Genomic DNA, 20,821 nt, shown 5'->3' on the forward strand with positions numbered 1-20,821 from the left:
ATCGTATGTGTGTGTGTGTGTGTGTGTCTGTACACGAATAGGCTATTATACTAAACTGACAACATGCAATGATAATCAAGGTACCAGGGAGCAAAAAATGGGTATGTCACATTTTGAACATGGGTGGGTTATTAAAATTGTGGGGTCTACATACGTGCCCGGTCCGCAATGATTGAGAATAAAAATCTAAAAACAAAACTTTTACAAGGGTTTTTGAAATAGATGCGTATAAGATTACATTTATAAGTATGTTTCAGCTTGAACAGGGATTGTATAATACGATTGTGGGGTCTGGGTTTGCGGCTGGCATCTCTAGAATGGAAATATGCCACAAACTTTAAGAAAGAATTTTAATATCTCTCCGTGTAAGTGTACTTTGATAATTATTTTTCAGTTTGAAGAAATATGATATAATAAAATGATGGGGTCTGTGTTTGCGCCTGACCTCCAAATATGTAATGAAGTTTAACAACTTTTTAAAAATATAGATCAACATAAGAATATTGCGAAAAGCGTGATTGAGTTTGAATAGGTGTGGTATCAGTGGCGTAGCAAGGAAGGGGTGGTCCGCCCCGCCGGTACGTGCCAGGGGGGGCGGCATTTTCAGAGGGTAAAATAAATAAATAAATAAAAATAAAGGAAAGCTAACAAAAAATCTGAAATTTTATGCGAAAAGGTTGTAAAGCATCGGGACTTTTAGAGATATCGAATCAGAAAAATGTGTCCCTATTTTATAAGCGGCTCACGTCGGGGGCGGCATTTTGAGAGGGTAAAAATAGAAAATAGAAAAAAATAAATTGCTAAAAAAATATCGGAATATTTTTACCGAAAAGGTTGTAAAAAATCGGAACTTTGGAGGTATCGGAATCAGAAAAATGTGTCCCTATTTTATAAGCGGCTCACGTCGGGGGCGGCATTTTGAGAGGGTAAAAATAGGAAATAGAAAAAAATAAATTGCTAAAAAAATATCGGAATATTTTTACCGAAAAGGTTGTAAAAAATCGGAACTTTGGAGGTATCGGAATCAGAAAAATGTGTCCCTATTTTACGACCAGCCCATGTCAGGGGGGTGGCATTTTGAGGGGGTAAAAATACAAATAGAAAAAATAAATAAAAGCTAATATCTGAAATTTTATACTGAAAAGTTTTTAAAAAAATCGGAGCTTTTAGAGGTATTGGAATCGGAAAAATGTGTCCCTATTTACGATTTCAAAACCGATTGTTTTACATGTTTAATTTAATTTTTCATTATTGGTACTAATGATAAATATATTATTTTATAAATTATCACTTAAACTAAAATGATAATTACATCAAGATACGATGTAAACTTATTTTATTTGTAAAACAAAGTTATTATTTTTTTTAAGTTGCATAAATTTTCTAGGCAACCTTTCAAAGAAAGCAGTTGATTTATATGTTCCAAAAATGTTGAAAAATGAAACCAAACATTTTTGTCCAGAAAAATACTTTCAAGCATCACTGATAATTAGATGATACAATGGAAAATTAGCAACAAAAAATTGCGTAATTTTAGTATTGTAACATTAACAGTAAGTACGGAATGAAAATCAACTGTAAACAGACTTTATGATCGTCATATCAGAGGATATAATTTTAAATGTGAACTAAGCGCTACACCTCAAATACTATTTAAGTTGCTTTCTATTCGATAGTTTAAATACTGCCGAATTTCTGTCAGGTTTCGAACAATCACGGAGAAATTGATTTTTAGTCGCGTGCAAGCGACTCTGTAAGTCACTCCGTCGGTCGGTCTGTCTGTCGGTCTGTTCGTAACACTTTTGTGCTTAGCCTTTTTGGTTAAGTCTGTTGTTAATAGATTCTGTTCTTAGCTTTTAAGCGTTTCTTGGCCTTTTGGCCAAGATCAAAGTTTAGTATCTGTTCTTTCTACATGCTGTACTTATGTTTCTAACTTTGTGATATAAAGTGGGGGATCACTTTTCTGTATTAATTTAATGTAAAATAATCACCCACTTTACAACCAGTCAGTCTTAAAGCCATTCAAGTAATTCTCCAGATAATTCAAGTTGTTTTTGAAGGATTCCAGTTATTTTTAAGCATTCAAGTCATTATTAAGGTAATTCAATTCATCCTTAAGTTCATTAAAGTCATTCTAAGTCATTTACTTTTTTATTTATTTAAGTAATTTCAGTCCATTTTTCGGTCATTTTAGTTTATCTTTAAGAATTTCATGTCAATCCTACATTCACGCATTCATTCGTTACACGAGAGCATGCGACTAATGGCTATCGGCCTTGTTTTAAATTATTAACGATATTTAATAGTCACTGACGCATTTATGATTAAACCGAAATTTATTATGATGAATTAATTCTGGTAATAGTATTTCAATTTTTTATATTTTTATTATTAATATAATAATTGTAAAAGATGGTGCAAGAAAAATCCCCTTAGAACGCGTACCTAACTTAGAAAAATCGACTTACTTGCTTTCAAACAAGAGTAAATATTTAAAAATATGTATATTTCTGTGAAAGGCAGTTGAATCCTATTTAAAAATGTATCATCTTTAACAATGATCTTAAAATCTATCTTCAATTGACATTTATTCTGTAGATGCTTAATTTTCATATCTTTCCAAAATTAGTTCCCCGGTGTCTAATTTTCCTAAATTCAATTAAATCAAAATAAATATATAAAAAAGTAATTTTTAATGTTTTTGATTAATTTGAGATTTTATCTGTTTTTTCTTTAATTAGTTGGTGGGGTTTGTCCGGTGTCTTTTGTCCGATACCCTAGGGGTATATATATATATATATATATATATATATATATATATATATATATATATATATATATATATATATATATACTAGTGATGGGATGATTCCAAATTTTCCCCCGATTACGATTCAATTACTGATTCTGTCTTAAATTCCCGATCCGATACGATTCCCGATCCTGATTCCTTTATAATTTCAAAATTTTTAATAAGTTCTTTGCTTTTGTCTTTTTTTAATTATTCTAAAACCTTCTCATGTCTGCGTATATTTTCGTAAACAAAAAATGCACTTAGTGTGCGTGTGGGGGGAACATATATTAAATATACTGGGGAAAATAATGAAACAACTAAAGATACATTTCTCTTTTAAAACAAAGCCGATTTCATTTGTCATAAGTTGGCAAAATTCTATTTGAATATTTCATAAACAATTGAAAATAATTAACGATTGTCATGCAAAATAAAACAGTATAAGAACAGAATAGTTAACAAAGTCCCCCTCCATTTTAAACATGAGCTTCTAAATAAAATAGTTACTATATAGAAAACAATCCTTAACTTAAGAACGGATGTTAATGTATTCTCAACTATTCTATACGTTCTTACCAAAGAATGTTCATGTGTTTACCCTAATCATAGATATTTGTCAGGTTATTACTACTGACAATGTCATAGATATGTAGTAGATTGATTTGTTTTAATGCAGAAACAAGAAAAAAACGAAACGGAAAACAAGATACAGATAATTATAATAGAAATACTTTTTTTACTAATATTGTAAGAATGTTAGGCTAACATCCTTGGTTAAAAATAATATTTTTCTTTTGTTTTATTCGACTTTCATTTTGTTTCATGCGATTGCATTACGTTACCTTGAAAATCTTGCCGGAAATAAAGCACAAACTATTATTTTTAAATTAAAACTTTCATACATAAAATTAACCTAAAATGATGAATAATCACCATTTCCAGGCTACCGTAACATCATAGAAATGTTCGCCAACCCGAAGTCTGACTGGCAAGGTTGTAACGCCCCCCCCTCCGAAAAAAAGCTTACAAAATTTATTTCCATGAGGAAAATAATAATTTTTGGTTAGTGTTCTAAAATTCTACAATGTCTCTGAAATGAAAAATCATTTTACGTCCAATTATTATTGAAGCGGATCTCCACCCTAAATTCTTAAATAATTGTTTTGTTTGTTTATCTTTCCGCCAAGTTTTTCTAAGGCGTAAACGCGTAATCGCCTAAAAATAGAATCTTGTTTTATTTTGGAAGGGTGACCTAGCTGAGAGACTCAAAATACTACTACTACTACTACTACTACTACTTGTAAGTTCTTATATATTATAAGTTTAAATATGAAAAAAAAACAATAAAATGTTATAAAAATAGTATTTTTTAAATCTATAAAACAGTTTAAATGGATTAAGAATAGATTTCTGGAAATACACTTACATTTTAATGTTGACATGTCCTTCAGTGGAAACAAACCACCCAAAGGTTTCAAGAATTTACTAGTAGTCTCGATGTTATTGCTTCTATACTCAGCCAAGATTAATTTTAAAATCAGGCTACCGATGGCGTGTGCAAAAACGAATCTCCGAAATCAACCCAAAAGCTCTATTTGTGCCATTCACTAACCATTCATTAAATCTGGCGTGTTTACATGCCGCTTTTGTGGCGGTTCACTCTGTTAAATTGTATATTGGACCGGTTATTCTCGTTCTTTTCTGCATCTACACATCGCTGGGTTGTCTAGATTCAGCTGCCCGGTCCAAGTATCAAGCAGGCTGTGGAAACTAGATGGAGTAGTCAAGCAAATGCTGTAAAAAATTATCGGAAGTCGTCATTGCCCTGGAACAGCTCACAGAAGAAAATGCAACCACAAGATCAGATGCATCTTTAATTAACTACTCGGTATTGTCGTTTCTGTTTCTTTTCTTTCTGAGCCTTTGGAAAACCATTCTCCCAGAAATCAATGATGCTCAGAAGTATCTTCAAGAAAAGGGGCTGGACCTGTAACAAAATTCTATCAGGCAGGCTGACGGCGTTGAGGGATTGCCTTCTTCAGAATAGAGAAAAGATGGTGGCCACTGCAATAGACGAGTAAAAAAAAAACGTCTGCTCTGAAATGGTGATAAGCATGGAGCGTCGTATCTGCGAAAAGAAACGAATGGTTGGTAAACAATTGATTGATGCAGCAATGAGGTTTTTACTAGTTGTTTTTGTGAGAAATCAGAAATAACAACAATAAAAAATAAATAAAATGATTTTATCATTTCTTCACCTTTTCATGTTTTCAAATGTTCTCATTTAAATTTATGAATTCAAATTTCAAATGTTCTCATTTAAATTTATGAATTCAAATTTCAAATATTCTCATTTAAATTAATAAATTCAAATTTCAAATGTTCTCATTTGAATTTATAAATTCAAATTTTAAATGTTCTCATTTAAATTTATAAATTCAAATTTTAAATGTTCTCATTAAATTTATAAATTCAAATTTCAAATATTCTCATTTGAATTTATAAATTCAAATTTCAAATGTTCTCATTTAAATTTATAAATTCAAATTTCAAATGTTCTCATTTAAATTTATAAATTCAAATTTTAAATGTTCTCATTTAAATTTATAAATTAAAATTTCAAATATTCTCATTTAAATTTATAAATTCAAATTTTAAATATTCTCATTTGAATTTATAAATTCAAATTTCAAATATTCTCATTTAAGTTTATAAATTCAAATTTCACATATTCTCATTTAAATTTATAAATTCAAATTTATATTCTCATCTTAATTTATAAATTCAAATTTCAAATGTTCTCATTTAAATTTATAAATTCAAATTTCAAATGTTCTCATTTATATTTATAAATTCAAATTTCAAATGTTCTCATTTAAATTTATAAATTCAAATTTCAAATGTTCTCATTTAAATTTATAAATTCAAATTTCAAATGTTCTCATTTAAATTTATAAATTCAAATTTCAAATGTTTTCATTTAAATTTATAAATTCAAATTTCAAATGTTCTCATTTAAATTTATAAATTCAAATTTCAAATATTCTCATTTGAATTTATAAATTCAAATTTCAAATGTTCTCATTTGAATTTATAAATTCAAATTTCAAATGTTCTCATTTAAATTTATGAATTCAAATTTCAAATATCTTCATTTAAATTTATAAATTCAAATTTCAAATGTTCTCATTTAAATTTATAAATTCAAATTTTAAATGTTCTCATTTAAATTTAAAAATCCAAATTTAAAATATTCTCATGTGAATTTATAAATTCAAATTTCAAATATTCTCATTTAAATTTATAAATTCAAATTTCAAATGTTCTCATTTATATTTATAAATTCAAATTCCAAATGTTCTCATTTAAATTTATAAATTCAAATTTTAAATGTTCTCATTTCAATTTATAAATTCAAATTTCAAATATTCTCATTTAAATTTATAAATTCAAATTTTAAATATTCTCATTTGAATTTATAAATTCAAATTTCAAATATTCTCATTTAAGTTTATAAATTCAAATTTCACATATTCTCATTTAAATTTATAAATTCAAATTTCAAATATTCTCATCTTAATTTATAAATTAAAATTTCAAATATTCTCATTTAAATTTATAAATTCAAATTTCAAATGTTCTCATTTAAATTTATAAATTCAAATTTCAAATGTTCTCATTTAAATTTATAAATTCAAATTTTAAATGCTTTCATTTAAATTTATGAATTCAAATTTCAAATGTTCTCATTTAAATTTATAAATTCAAATTTCAAATGTTTTCATTTAAATTTATAAATTCAAATTTCAAATGTTCTCATTTAAATTTATAAATTTAAATTTCAAATGTTCTCATTTAAATTTATAAATTCAAATTTCAAATGTTCTCATTTAAATTTATAAATTCAAATTTTAAATGTTTTCATTTAAATTTATGAATTCAAATTTCAAATGTTCTCATTTAAATTTATAAATTCAAATTTCAAATATTCTCATTTGAATTTATAAATTCAAATTTCAAATGTTCTCATTTGAATTTATAAATTCAAATTTCAAATGTTCTCATTTAAATTTATGAATTTAAATTTCAAATATCTTCATTTAAATTTATAAATTCAAATTTCAAATGTTCTCATTTAAATTTATAAATTCAAATTGTAAATGTTCTCATTTAAATTTAAAAATTCAAATTTAAAATATTCTCATGTGAATTTATAAATTCAAATTTCAAATGTTCTCATTTAAATTTATAAATTCAAATTTCAAATGTTCTCATTTAAATTTATAAATTCAAATTTCAAATGTTCTCATTTAAATTTATGAATTCAAATTTCAAATATTCTCATCTTAATTTATAAATTCAAATTTCAAATGTTCTCATTTAAATTTATAAATTCAAATTTCAAATGTTCTCATTTAAATTTATAAATTCAAATTTCAAATGTTCTCATTTAAATTTATAAATTCAAATTTCAAATGTTCTCATTTAAATTTATAAATTCAAATTTCAAATGTTCTCATTTAAATTTATAAATTCAAATTTTAAATGTTTTCATTTAAATTTATGAATTCAAATTTCAAATGTTCTCATTTAAATTTATAAATTCAAATTTTAAATGTTTTCATTTAAATTTATAAATTCAAATTTTAAATGTTCTCATTTAAATTTATAAATTCAAATTTTAAATGTTCTCATTTAAATTTATAAATTCAAATTTCAAATGTTCTCATTTAAATTTATAAATTCAAATTTCAAATGTTTTCATTTAAATTTATAAATTCAAATTTCAAATGTTCTCATTTAAATTTATAAATTCAAATTTCAAATATTCTCATTTAAATTTATTTAAAAAAAATATTTTCATAAATGTGTGACTTTCCATTTCTTAAATTTTGCGCTGAAGCCGAGCGATCACACACAAGGATTTCAAAAAGCGCCGATACAAGACGTTTTTTATCATCAAAAGGCTTGACCTCGTAATTATTAAGAAGACAAGAAAACTACATCTGATTATACTCTCTTTGATACAGCCATGTTATTTGTCGAAAATTCGGACTTTAACAATAACAAAAAAGTTTTTAAAAAAATATTTTATCATTTCATAACATTTACAGATGTATAAATGTTCTAATTTAGATTTATTATTATATTCGTTTGGGTAACCAATTAATTTATTTGAACATTTTTATAATATGACTTATACGGTTTTGTTTTGAAAAAAAATAATTGGTTTCTTTTGTTTCATATAAATGTTTACATAATTCCGTTCAGATTAATTTTTACATACATATTATTTGAATTATTGTAAAGAATTTGTTAAATTAAAGTAGAATTTAAAAAAAGGGGAATTGTGTAAGCATTAACCTTAAGGGAATTGTGTAAAAATTAGTTCAATGAAAATAAATATTCTTGGAATTTTGAAGGGATTAACAGGTTGTCATATGTCAGCAGTGGGGGGGGGACGGGTAATCATATGCCAGCGTGGAGGCAAAGCAGGTAATAATATGCCAACGGGGGGGCATGTAATTATATGCCAGCGGAGGGGGCAAAATATGTAATTATATGCCAGCGGAGGGGGCAAAATATGTAATCATATGCCAGCGTGGAGGCAAAGCAGATAATAATATGCCAACGGGGGGCATGTAATTATATGCCAGCAGAAGGGGAAAATTATGTAATTATATATATTATATATATATAATCTTACGACGCCCCCAGACCGCAAAAACTGATGCTACGCCACTTTGTGGTATAATAAAATTATGGGTCTATTTGGCTTTCATAGAATGGCTTTTAATATTTTTTTCTAAAATATAGTTTTAAAAAATTAATTGTTTGTGAGTAATGTCGAAACCAATTTAGGTGGCCGAAATATTATTTGACAAATATTTAAATAATTTATGATAAAAATGGAAGGATTAAACTGTTTTATATTATGTTTTGTCCGTGTGTTCTTGTCCCCTTTAAGTAAGTGATTATTTTTAATATCAAAGTTATTTAAGTTATTTATCTCTTTCATTTTTTAGAATAAATTATTAAAATATTGGTCAAATCCTATTTCGATCGGCTAAATTGGTTTCGACAAACAAATTATTTTACTTAGACTATATTTAAGGAAAAAAATCATTTATATTAAAGATGGTGATTCATTTACTATTATATAATAAGCAAAAGAATTAAATAACGAGGTAGATAGAGTATACCAAAGTAAAACACAGCGTCGATTTTATAAAGCATAATTGAAGATTGTGAGAGGCAAGAATTATCTCAGTCGGAAAAGATTTGTTCTCTTCTGACTTACGGGGAAAAGGGCAGATATTAAATTTGTAATTATTCATACTAAAATAAAATTAAAATACTTTTTTATATGGAACATATTATACTTGGAATTATTTATTCACAAATAAAACACATTTTATTTACAAATATTTTTTAATGATTTCTTAAAGATTTAAAACGCAGGGAAATGGAATTTCTGTACTTTTTACATATATTTTCATAGTTTGATTGATCGAATAATAATTTATTTTTTAACTAAAAATAATTAAAAAAATATAAACATAAATGATTATAGTCCTTTCATCACATCTTACTTGATCCAAATCAGTTTGAAAAAAACACAAAACATGTTTCATGTATGACTTTTATGCGTACCATTTTATGATCAGAGATAAATCCTTCAATTTTAAGAAGTCAAAATCTATTCCATTAGTTTGCAGTTGATAGGTTTGCAAAAGTTAAAATAGAAGGACTTTTATATATCAAAACTCATTAAAATAAGCTAAGAATAGATGCTACATACATCTCAAAGATCATGTAAATAATTACATAGATCAGATATGCATATAACCTTCACAAGTAGTTTACAATATATGCATGAAATGACCTAAGATGCAATGATTTATATCAGAAATTATGGAAAACTAGATATGTTTATCACATTCACAATTACTTTAAATACAAAGTAGAAGAAAATTCAATATGAACGTCTCCATGGACAAATATACATCAACCGACAATGTCTATTGGCATAAGTGTTTCGCCTGAAGATGAGCAACATAATGAATCTGATAAACTGATCAGAAATCTTTGGCCCACACGATTCAATGGCAAAAAAGAGGCTTGCTTCATGCGCATATATTATTGTGGCTTACTAGAAAAAATCAATACCAATCAAATATAATTTATTATATCAGCTGCGATACTTGATCTACAAACTGATCCAACCTTATGTGAAATAGTAAAGAATCAGATGGTGAATGGGCCTCCTGGTAATATCAAGAGAAATTCACTTTGCATGTTTGATGGTTAATGTACAAAAATATCCTAAAACTTATATTCTAAAAGCTATTCACTTGAAACTTGAGTTTAGTTGAGGATGGTTATCCATTTTATAGAAGATCGCTTGAAGATGGTGGCTTTAAAACTATGGTTGACAGGCATAAAGTTGAGAGTAGGTGAATTGTACTTTATTCTCCCTTTCTTCAAAGACATGCAATGCTCACATAAATGTTGGCTTGAGCAATTCCGTGAAATCAATCAAATATTTTTGCAAATCCATAAATAAGGGATTTCATGCAGTCACGTTTTCCTTACAAAATATGTTAGCGATGAAGTTACTCGATATGAACGTGGTAGATATATCGGTATTAATGAAGCATTTGAGCGTATTTTGGGGGTTCTATTCATGAAAGGGATCCTCCAGTCCAATAGCTTGCAGTTCATCTTAAAAAAGTGTCATATGATTTATTTCACAAACCAAACAGTCAAGTTGCCCTAAACCCAGATGATAAACTCTTAAAAAGTGTTTGAACGATATAATTTTGCAAAACAAATATCTTATTTATAATCAGGTTCCAGTTTATTAAGAATAGAGTCACAACACATGCAGATGAGAAAACGATGAGCTAATGTTGAGAGTCATTCGGGTGTAAAATTTGACACTACAATTAGAAGAGTTTACTCTGTGCACCTACGTCACCCTGAATGTTTCTTTTTGTCATAAAATAAAGGAACCGGCTTCATCTTCATTACTAATACATGTTGACGAACACACTGTTGGCAAATATATTGTTTTACAGGGTTTGAGAAATTGAAATGGGTCAATGCATGTGGATAATAGAATCTCTGGGTTTTTTTCTGCTTTTCTAAAGACATGTATTTTGTTGGACACTCTTAGCTACGAAGGACAGCAAGGTTGATATAAAAATATATATTTCTGCAAAAGTTTACATTTCTTTCATTATATTTTGCTTTGGTTTCGATACTCCAAAATTTGAAGTTATTTCTTTACATGCACACCCCCTTTTCGTAATCTTGTATACTATCATATATTAAGGTTCATTTTTTGAAAGTTCTTTTTGAACCCAGTAAAGGAAAGGTACTTTTGATAGTATTCATATATATATATATATATATATATATATATATATATATATATATATATATATACATAAATAGATAGATAGATAGATAGATAGATGCAATTAATAAGTTTCCAGACATTTTTGTACAGACATCTAAAGTTGTCATAAACTCTTGAAAATTAAGTATGTTATTGTTTTACATGTTATTAGATGACTGACGAATTTTTATAATTTTAGGTGCAAATGAACAGCTACGACAGGAATTCGAATAAACCTTGCTAAAGCCTGAGTGTCACAGCTGCTGCATATTAACAATATACAAAAACAAGAATTTTCATAAACATTGTCCAGAACTGGCACCTGAAAACAATTTCTCATTACTACGAATAGAGAAGTATTCCCTTCTTCTGTATTCTTAGTGACAATGATATTATTATAAACTTAATATACGACCGTAAAGCTGGATTAGACCTTTGGAACGCTACTAAATCCTCATACTGTATATGGCAAGTATAATTGCTTGGCTGTCAAGTAAAACATTTGACGTTCGGAATATTAACCGTTAAACTAGAACCCTGTATGAGAAAGAAGTCGCAGTGGTTGCATTACCGCTGTGGTAGGCTGATAAGTGCTCAATAAGTATTTAACGTACTTGAAATCCTCCAATGCAGCAATTGAAAATGTAAATTACGACATATTTGTTCATAGACAGTGGTAACGTTGCCGAAAGAATTCAGAAAACGAATTCAGAAACGAATCAAAGTTTCCTAGGTATGGCCATTAAAAGTTGGTGATTGGGCTTCTAATGTTTCTGTTTATAAACAAAGTAGCTTAGAAAATAGCGGAAATGAATGATCATATTTGATTGGGAAAACTTGTATAAGATTCTAAAGTGTGTATGTGTTTATGTGGTATTCAAATCGACAAGCTACTCCTACAAGCATTTATTTATATTTTAAGATTTTATATTTTTTCTGGAATTATCTATTTAGGTTTACATCTCTCTCTCTTTCTCTCTCTCTCTCTCTCTCTCTCTCTCTCTCTCTCTCTCTTTTGAAATATTAAATCCTCCCTGTTTTTTCTACATTATCATATATAGTTTGTTTTACTTTTCATTGGACATATCTCTTTTTAACTAAACAGTTTTTTATTTCTTAAATTGCGATTTTTTTTTTTTTGCTTCTACGCGCATATTCTGTCTCGCCCTACTTTTTTACTGCCACTTTTTATTCGTCTCTTTTCACCCGTTGTTGACACTTCCTCTGTGTTTTATTTTTATTTATTTATTTTTTTTTATTTATTTATTTATTTATTTTGTGAGAAACGAAAACCTTATTACATTACATCGACTGATTATCCTACGAGGATTATACGTGTCCAATTCGATGGCTAACTGTGTTAAGGGGCGTCATCTCCCCTTCTATTCACTACCGTTCAATGATTCCTTCCTCACCATATACGTCTTAAAACTATCCTACTGTGTACATATTTATATTTATACAATAAGCACAATTGAGGGGGTATGACCAGTGAAGAGGAAATGGATTGCACATATGTAAGAATGAATTATAGGGAGTGGAGAAGGAGGTTTTCTTGCACAATGTAATTAACGTTCATCATGTCTCGAGCCAAAGCAGAAATAATATTCAAATGGTTTCGTCCCCCGATACACAGCGAAAATTATGCTTAATCAACGCAATCATAATAAGATACCTCGATCGATTGTATTGGCCAGGAAAAATGGTATATTAAAAAATAAAACAAAAAACATTTTACTCTTTATTAACGGAACATTGACACATTGAGAAGTATCCTCCCTTTTTTACTTACTCATTCTCAACCCTTTGTGCTTAACCTCCGTTTTTCTGTGTTTTTATATGCATATTTTCTTTCCATCTAATATACAATGTATGTATATATATATATATATATATATATATATATATATATATATATATATATAGTGTCTATAACACTCAATTCGATTGGTTATATATATATGAAGAGAATAGCAACATAAGTTGTTTATTTTTGTCAGCAAATCGAACAACGTGCATTTCAATATCAGCATACATTCTGAACATTTGTTACTTTACTTGTTCGAGTTAAGCATAGAAAGTGAGTAGACGTTGATTTTCGTCCAGAAAAATGCAATTTTTAGGATTAGTTAATTAATTTTAACAATTGTAAATAATACTAATTGTTCACAGTTGAAAGATAAAGGTAAAGGTAAATGTATCCGTAGTCTTGAGAGACTATGGATGCATACCGTACATGTGTGCCTGCGCGCATAAAATCTTTCTGGCAAAAGGTGAGCAATCTTTAACCGTACATCTTCTGAGTCGACATTGTTACATAGTATATATATATATATATATATATATATATATATATATATATATATATATGTGTGTGTGTGTGTGTGTGTGTGTGTGTGTGTGTGTGTGTGTGTTCAGAAAGTCTGGAAACAATGCCGAGATAAACGGAGAGCACATACAGTGCCTAGAATTCCCAAATAGTTACCCATCTGGTACGAATCGGCCTCAATGTTGCTTAACTTCGATGATCTTTGGAGAACCGGTGAGTCAACATGATTATGCCGTACATGTACAATTGAAGGAATATTCATATGAAAAAATGCATTTATAATATGTAGCCTTTTCTTTTACGTAAACTAGTTTATACTTATGTTGATACACTAATTATATAGGTCAGTTTTCATGTTTACTTATATTATACATTTTTTTATTGCTTCTACGAATAAATCTCTTTGTGAAATTTCCAGCAAATATTATACTACTTAAAATTAGTATGTAAAGGTAAGTAATCATAGTGAAATAAGTTTACTATTAGCTTTATTGATAAAAAATAGAAATTATAGTTACAGAAATTATTCGCAGTTAACACATGCTAACTAATTTTTATGACTACTTTTATTGCATAATTTACATTCCCTTCGCATAAATACAACACATTCTTATTCGTTATAATTAAATATAATAGACAACAACAACAACAACAACAACAACAACAATAACAGCAATAATGATAATAATAACAAGCAGGACCCGTGGAAATTCCACGGTAGTTAAACTCTTTTAAAACACATCAGTAAGAAATTCCTTATTGTTATATTACAAAAGTGAACTATGGAAGCAAGTAGAACAAACAAAGAACTTTAGTTTAAACTTTTATTGAAGGCCAATGCGATCGTAACTCATGCTGTTGATATTGCCAGGAAGTGCTGGTGATGATTGAGGCGGTGACAGAGACGTCGACCAGCTGCTTGGAGTGAGAGTAGTGGTCAGTCAGCAGGTCAGACTGTGAATTAAAAAAACTGTGTGACATTGTTGATATCGATTTTGTGAAAGTTTTGATGACCCCAAGTAATTTAATATGTCAGGACATTTTGGATTACACGTGTAAGTAATGAATAGGTCACAGAAAACTGCCATTGCATTTTGATAAAGCTGTTGTAGATTCCTAGGACTTCCTGTAAATGTAGATGATAGAATAACCGGTACACCAGAATAACCATCTTCATTCCTTGCTAAATGATCCATTAAGCCAGCCTATTGAGCAGATCTTGGTAGACTTTGATAGCTTTTAGTGCTTAAGTAAGCAACCGTCAACTTTTACATATGCATTAAACTTTTCTATTTATTTTGAAATTTATTCAATGAAGATTTGGAAATTTACAAATATTTTTAAGTCAAATTATTGATATAGATTTCAATTAATGCATCACAACTCCCTGATAATATAAATAGAACACTTTGAATTTTCTGTAAAAAAGTTTTTTTCCATAAAACATTGTAATCTGTTATAATATTCAGATTCTTTGTATTACAAAATCAAAAGTTTGGCCTTGTGCTTTATTGATGGTCAGTGAATATGCTAATCGTATTGGAAACTGTATCCGATGAAATGCAAACCGAACATTTGTATCACTTGGCTTTAAATTAATTCTTGAAATATTAACTTTAGAACCTCTATTAGATCCATTAATTAAAATAGCAATGATGCTGTTTTGATGACATTCTTTTATTTTCATCCTAGTTCCATTACAAAGTCCTTGATTTATGAATAAATTTCGCAGTAGCATTACTATTGCCCCTATTTTCACATTAAGTCGGTGAGGTGGCATTCCAGATGGAGTTAATGAATTTATGAACTCGATAGGATAATTTTGAAGTTCAGCATCATCATCAGAGATGTAATCTGTACTTAAATATGTATTTATGCCTCCGGGAAGATTATTTAGAATTTCTTCATTTACTATTAAACATTCTGTATTTTTTGGGGTCATGATGATTCTATTTTCCATTTCTTGAGGGCTGCAATGAAATATTTTTGAGATTAGAGAACCATTACATACCGAATCATCAGGAACATCTATGGCATCTACAGGAACGTCATTAAGACTGCTCATTAGTGTACCATTACCAAGATGAAGGAGCCATCTAAAAAACTCCTGTTCATTTTTGTTAGTTCTGACGTTTTGTGTTAGCTGTAATTGACTGAAATGATGCCACAATGTGCATCTTTTAAGACAGGTGTCTATAATAGATGTAGGTGATCCATGTGGCACTACTGGCAAAATTTGCCTGAATTCACCTCCAAGTAAGTATGAGAAATTTTCCACCAAATATTTTATCGTTACCCATTATATCTTGTAAACATCTATCTATAGCAAGCAGTGCATGATTAGGTATCATAGAGGCTTCGTCTATGATGAATACCTTTACCTTTCTCAAAAAAAGAAGCATGTTCTGATATAAGAGAAACGTTACAGACACTGGTTTCTGTCAGAGGTACAGGTAGTTTGAATATGCTGTGAAGTGTTTTCCTTGAAGTTAGTAGCATTGCAGCAATGCCAGTCCATGCCGCAGTGGCGGTTACAGAACTGCTGGAGGTGAAGTAATCATATAACATGTTGAATAAAAAGTTTTTTCTAATCCGGCTGGGGCATCTAAATAGAAGCAATTGTTGTGTGGGGCTTCTTTTTCAGTTGCCATGAAATCCTTGATTATAGTATTAAAGACCTCTAATTGTTCATTGTTTAGCAATTCAACATTAGGCTGGTTTGTATTTCGAGTCATATTATCTGTTGGTTCAGGTAAACCCATTGCCTGGCATTAAATATTGCTTTCATCAAATGAAGTGCAATGTTTTCATATATGCTTTCATCATAAGCAGAAATGAGGTCTTCAATCATGTTCTGTTTATGGTTAATGAATAGTTGAAAGGCATCCACTGGATGATGATAAAGACACAGCATTGCAAACATGCTATGTAGTTGTTGCGGCATTCTAAATTTAGCAGCTTCAGTAAGAGCATTTTCTAATTCCGTATAATCTTACAATAATCTAAGGCTGATGCAAGTTTCTCTAAATGTAGGGAATGTATGGCTTTGGACTGTTCTCAAATCTTCAAATGACATTACTTCAGAGACATGAAGAAGCAGAATCCGTAAATAAAACTTTTCACCTTGGTTTGGTGAAACTGAATACATTCTTGTGATCAAATTAGTTGACCGCTCTCTTTTAGTCCATTTTGTAGTTTTGTTAAATACATAATCATGTGGAATATCACAGTAAAAATATTGGTAATATCATTCTGATTTAGTTCAAACCAAGCAGTAAAATTTGTGGGACGTTGTTGTGCTTGTTGAATTGCTTGTTCAGCTTGTCCATGTTGATAATAAATCTGTTGCTCTCCAGGCATGTGTACAGCTAAACGGTACACAACATGAGACTGCCCATGCATTTTATAGTCAGAAAGACGCCACATTGCTTCTGGAGGTGATACATATCTGCATGATAGATATTGCTTGACTTCATCTCTTTGTTCTGATCGCATTGTTTCTCCTTGATCACCATTAATAGATGAATCATGGTTATTAACCTCCATCATAGCACTATCATGTCCTTTGTAAACATATTTAAATATGTATTTTATACTCTTGATTGAAGAGCAGATTTCTAAGTTATTATGAGCTCGATATTTTCTCAGAAAAAATTTGTTGAAAGGGACTATGTATCTATTATCAACAGTAAAATTACCGACTTGAACTGAGTCACCATTATTTGCACGCTTGTAAGCCGAGTATCCATCAATGTTTTCTATTGTTTCTTCTCTAAATGCCTTTGGAATTTTTTTTTTTGCATAATCCTTTACTCATACAAGGAGAATTAGGGTTAACTGCACCACATGGACCATGTACCATTAAAGATTTAACTAAATCACGAAGCGCTGGATCTTCAGGTCCAGGTATTTCTGCTGACACAATTGCATCAATTTGTTGAACTGTTCTGATCTTATCCTGATCTCACAGCATTATGATCATGTGGCAGTGTGGTAACCCTCTTTTTTGAAATTCAATAGCATAAACATATGCAACAGGAGTTCCCAATACACGTCTGTCTTTAATGTCTTTCAAAAGTTCAGTTAGATGTACATGATACACACGTGATCTTACGTCAGGTCGATTTTATGCAAGTTCTGATGACCCCAAGTTGTTTAATATTTCAGGACATCTTGGATTACATGTATATGTAAGGAATAGGTCTGGCTTTCCGTATTTACAGAAAACTGCCATTGCATCTTGATACAGTTGTTGAAGATTCCTTGGACTTCCTGTAAATGAAGATGGTAGAATAACTGGTACACCAGGATCGCCATCTTCATTCCTTGCTAAATGATCCATTAAGCCAGAATATTGAGCAGCTCTTAGTTGACTTTGATAGCTTTTAATGAAGTTAAATCTGCACCCTATATATATATATATATATATATATATATATATATATATATACATATACTTGTGTCCGTGTGTGCATGCTTGTGTGCGTGCGCTCATATGTGTGTATACGCGTTTTACAGGTTTCCAAATAATAAAAATTACAATGATTATCTGCCCTTGAACTCGGCTCTTGGTCTCAAATTTGATATCATTAAATGTAGCGCAGTGAAAAAATCATTGACACGGATGATTGAATAAAACATCTGCTTAATTGCATATTGATGAAGCAGACGCATTAACAGTAGTGAGAAAAACATAATAACTATGTTAAAGAGATACTGATACATTTTGGAATAGAAAATCTTGCGACCAATAAGATAAATGTAAACTGACAAAACATCCGTTTGAAAAGGACAGTTTTTTGGAGTCAATGTGGTTTGTTTAAGGCAAATCCAATTGAAAATGTTACGGAATGTGTGACCAATTGATCCTATTTTAATGCATGTGTAAAACTATTAAACGTACTTTTCTGTTGTGTAATATTTGTGTCTGCTGATTAATGTTTTAGTAAATAAAATGTTCAATTATCTGGGTATGCGTATGTGTATTATATGATGGAGATAAATCAAATAAACTTGATTTCGAAGCGAGATGTCGAATGTGTTTCTCTTGATGGAATCAACGTCACTTGGTGAATTCCTATGTGACTCTCTCGGAGTAGACTTTAAACTTTGGTAAATTACGGGCAAGTATATTTGCAACAAACCTTATACTCGGTGGAAGGCAAGCGAAAAACGTGAAACTTATTCGAAAACATTTGGTAATGTCAGACGTTCACACTTTTCTGCTAAAAAAGTCTTTATTTTTCTAGTTTTTAATCATTAAACTTTTGCTTCTCTTACTCAGGAAGGGAAAGACAGGAAATTGATCTTTTAACGTATTTATTGATTTGGAAAGAAATATAAAATTTTTATAAAACGAAAAAGTAAATATATATTTGTGTTGAGAAAGAATAACAATAATAACAAGATAGGAAAATGTTATGCTCGTATATATAAAAGCTGACTCTGTTTCCCAATATATATATATATATATGTATATATGTGTGTGTACAAGAAAATATCTTAATGAGAAAATGCTTAGAGTAAAATATGCATCAAATAAAACCTTATATATATAGAGAGAGAAAGAGAAAGAGACAGATAGACAGACAGAGAGACAAAGAGAGACAGAGGGAAAGAGAGAAATTGACCAAAAGTATATAATGTAACTGATTGATCGTATGAAGATAAATCAGTTGTCAAGGTGTGTTTTAATTTGCCTATGTCTGGATCTGATGACGGTCACGGAGTAAGTAATAACAATACTTCAATTTCCCAGGAGAGTAAACATATACAAATATATTTGATGTGGAGAAATAGGTCTTATATAAAGTCCCCGCTAGATTGCTCCGTACATATTTGGAAAATTGATATATTATCAGATGGATTACAAAAGCACACGCCTTCAACACACATACATACGTATGCGCGCACACACATATACAATATATATATATATATATATATATATATATATATATATATAGATGTAGGTATGTGTGTAATAAAGTCAAATTTTCCCTCATTTTATTGATGTAATCGCAAAGCCTGGATAAAACTGTGTTTCTTCAGTAAATTATGCCAAATATCCGTTCGTGTTTGAAAGAGTTTAGCTGAATCGATGTCATCGCTTTAAGTTTATTATTCTGATCATATTTTCTAGTCATGAATAAAAGCGAACTAACTAGAATACACTATTATATATCGGCAGACATCGGAAGAAATGTACTAAAATTTACTTTCTCCATCTATACCATTTTAATCATATTATGGATTTCAATGTTCTATAATACAACCTAGCAAAAGAAATATACACAGAATAAATGATAGTGCACGTCTTTTAATTCTTGTTTATTTTAAGTCTTATAAACTTTATACTTCATTTATTAGTTCGTTATAATTATCTTAAATTATACCTTCTTCAGTTTAACATGCCCTCTTGCCGGTACTTTTACAAACGTACGTTTCTATTTGCCACTTATTAAGACTGAGGTGTAGTATCTATTCTTGTTTGTGTTCAAAAGGCCATTACGATAGGTATTACTTTGTTTTAAAGGAGAGATTTGTTTTGGGTAATAATTCACACAGCAAGACACAGACTCACAAGAAAAGTGTTATATATATATATATATATATATATATATATATATATATATATATATATATATATATGCGTGTGTGTGTGTTTGTGTGTGTGTTTGTGTGTGCTATTTCAAAATACAGAAGATGTTTACTTAGATGTTACAGATATTTGCTTCATCATATTGATATCAATTGCAATAGAAGTATTAAGACTCATATTTTCCAATAAAAAGCATTGATATTCATTTTGTAAAAGAAAATGTGATGTTTGTATTATTATTCGTCGGACTATTGTTCTAATCTTGAGTGTGATTTTCACAACGTTTCGGTAAATGTAACCTCCGACCTTCTTCAGGTATATCGTGTCGCACCCGGGAATGTTTCTGTCGAACTCTGTCATTTGGACAGAGTTTCGAGCGGAATCCTTTATTTACGTCACGGGGACTATCAAATCATGGCTGACGGAACAAGAGTACGTGCTCTTGTTCCGTCAGTCATGATTTGATAGTCCTTCATATATGGTATACTATCAAAGTAATTGGTAAATGTATTTTTTCGGTCGAAGCTTTAACCTTCAGGAGAATATCACTTTTACAATTGATTTTCCAAGTACTCTAACCACTGCGCCACGGGTCGTTGCGGACAATTCTAGTATGAATTTTAGGAGCCTTAAACCTATTTTTATTTATAGTTGTAAAGATATCTAGTTATTACTAAATGTTATTATATATAT

General features: G+C 29.5%; 1 pseudogene; it reads left to right on the plus strand.

Moving 5' to 3' along the window:
- The first annotated feature begins 1,859 nt into the window (after positions 1–1,859).
- On the plus strand, positions 1,860–1,996 carry LOC145240527 (U2 spliceosomal RNA; annotated as a pseudogene).
- The last annotated feature ends 18,825 nt before the right edge of the window (positions 1,997–20,821 follow it).

The sequence above is a fragment of the Euprymna scolopes genome, chromosome 19 (genome assembly GCF_053919585.1).
Source record: "Euprymna scolopes isolate OS-2025 chromosome 19, ASM5391958v1, whole genome shotgun sequence".
Lineage (NCBI taxonomy): Eukaryota > Metazoa > Mollusca > Cephalopoda > Sepiida > Sepiolidae > Euprymna > Euprymna scolopes.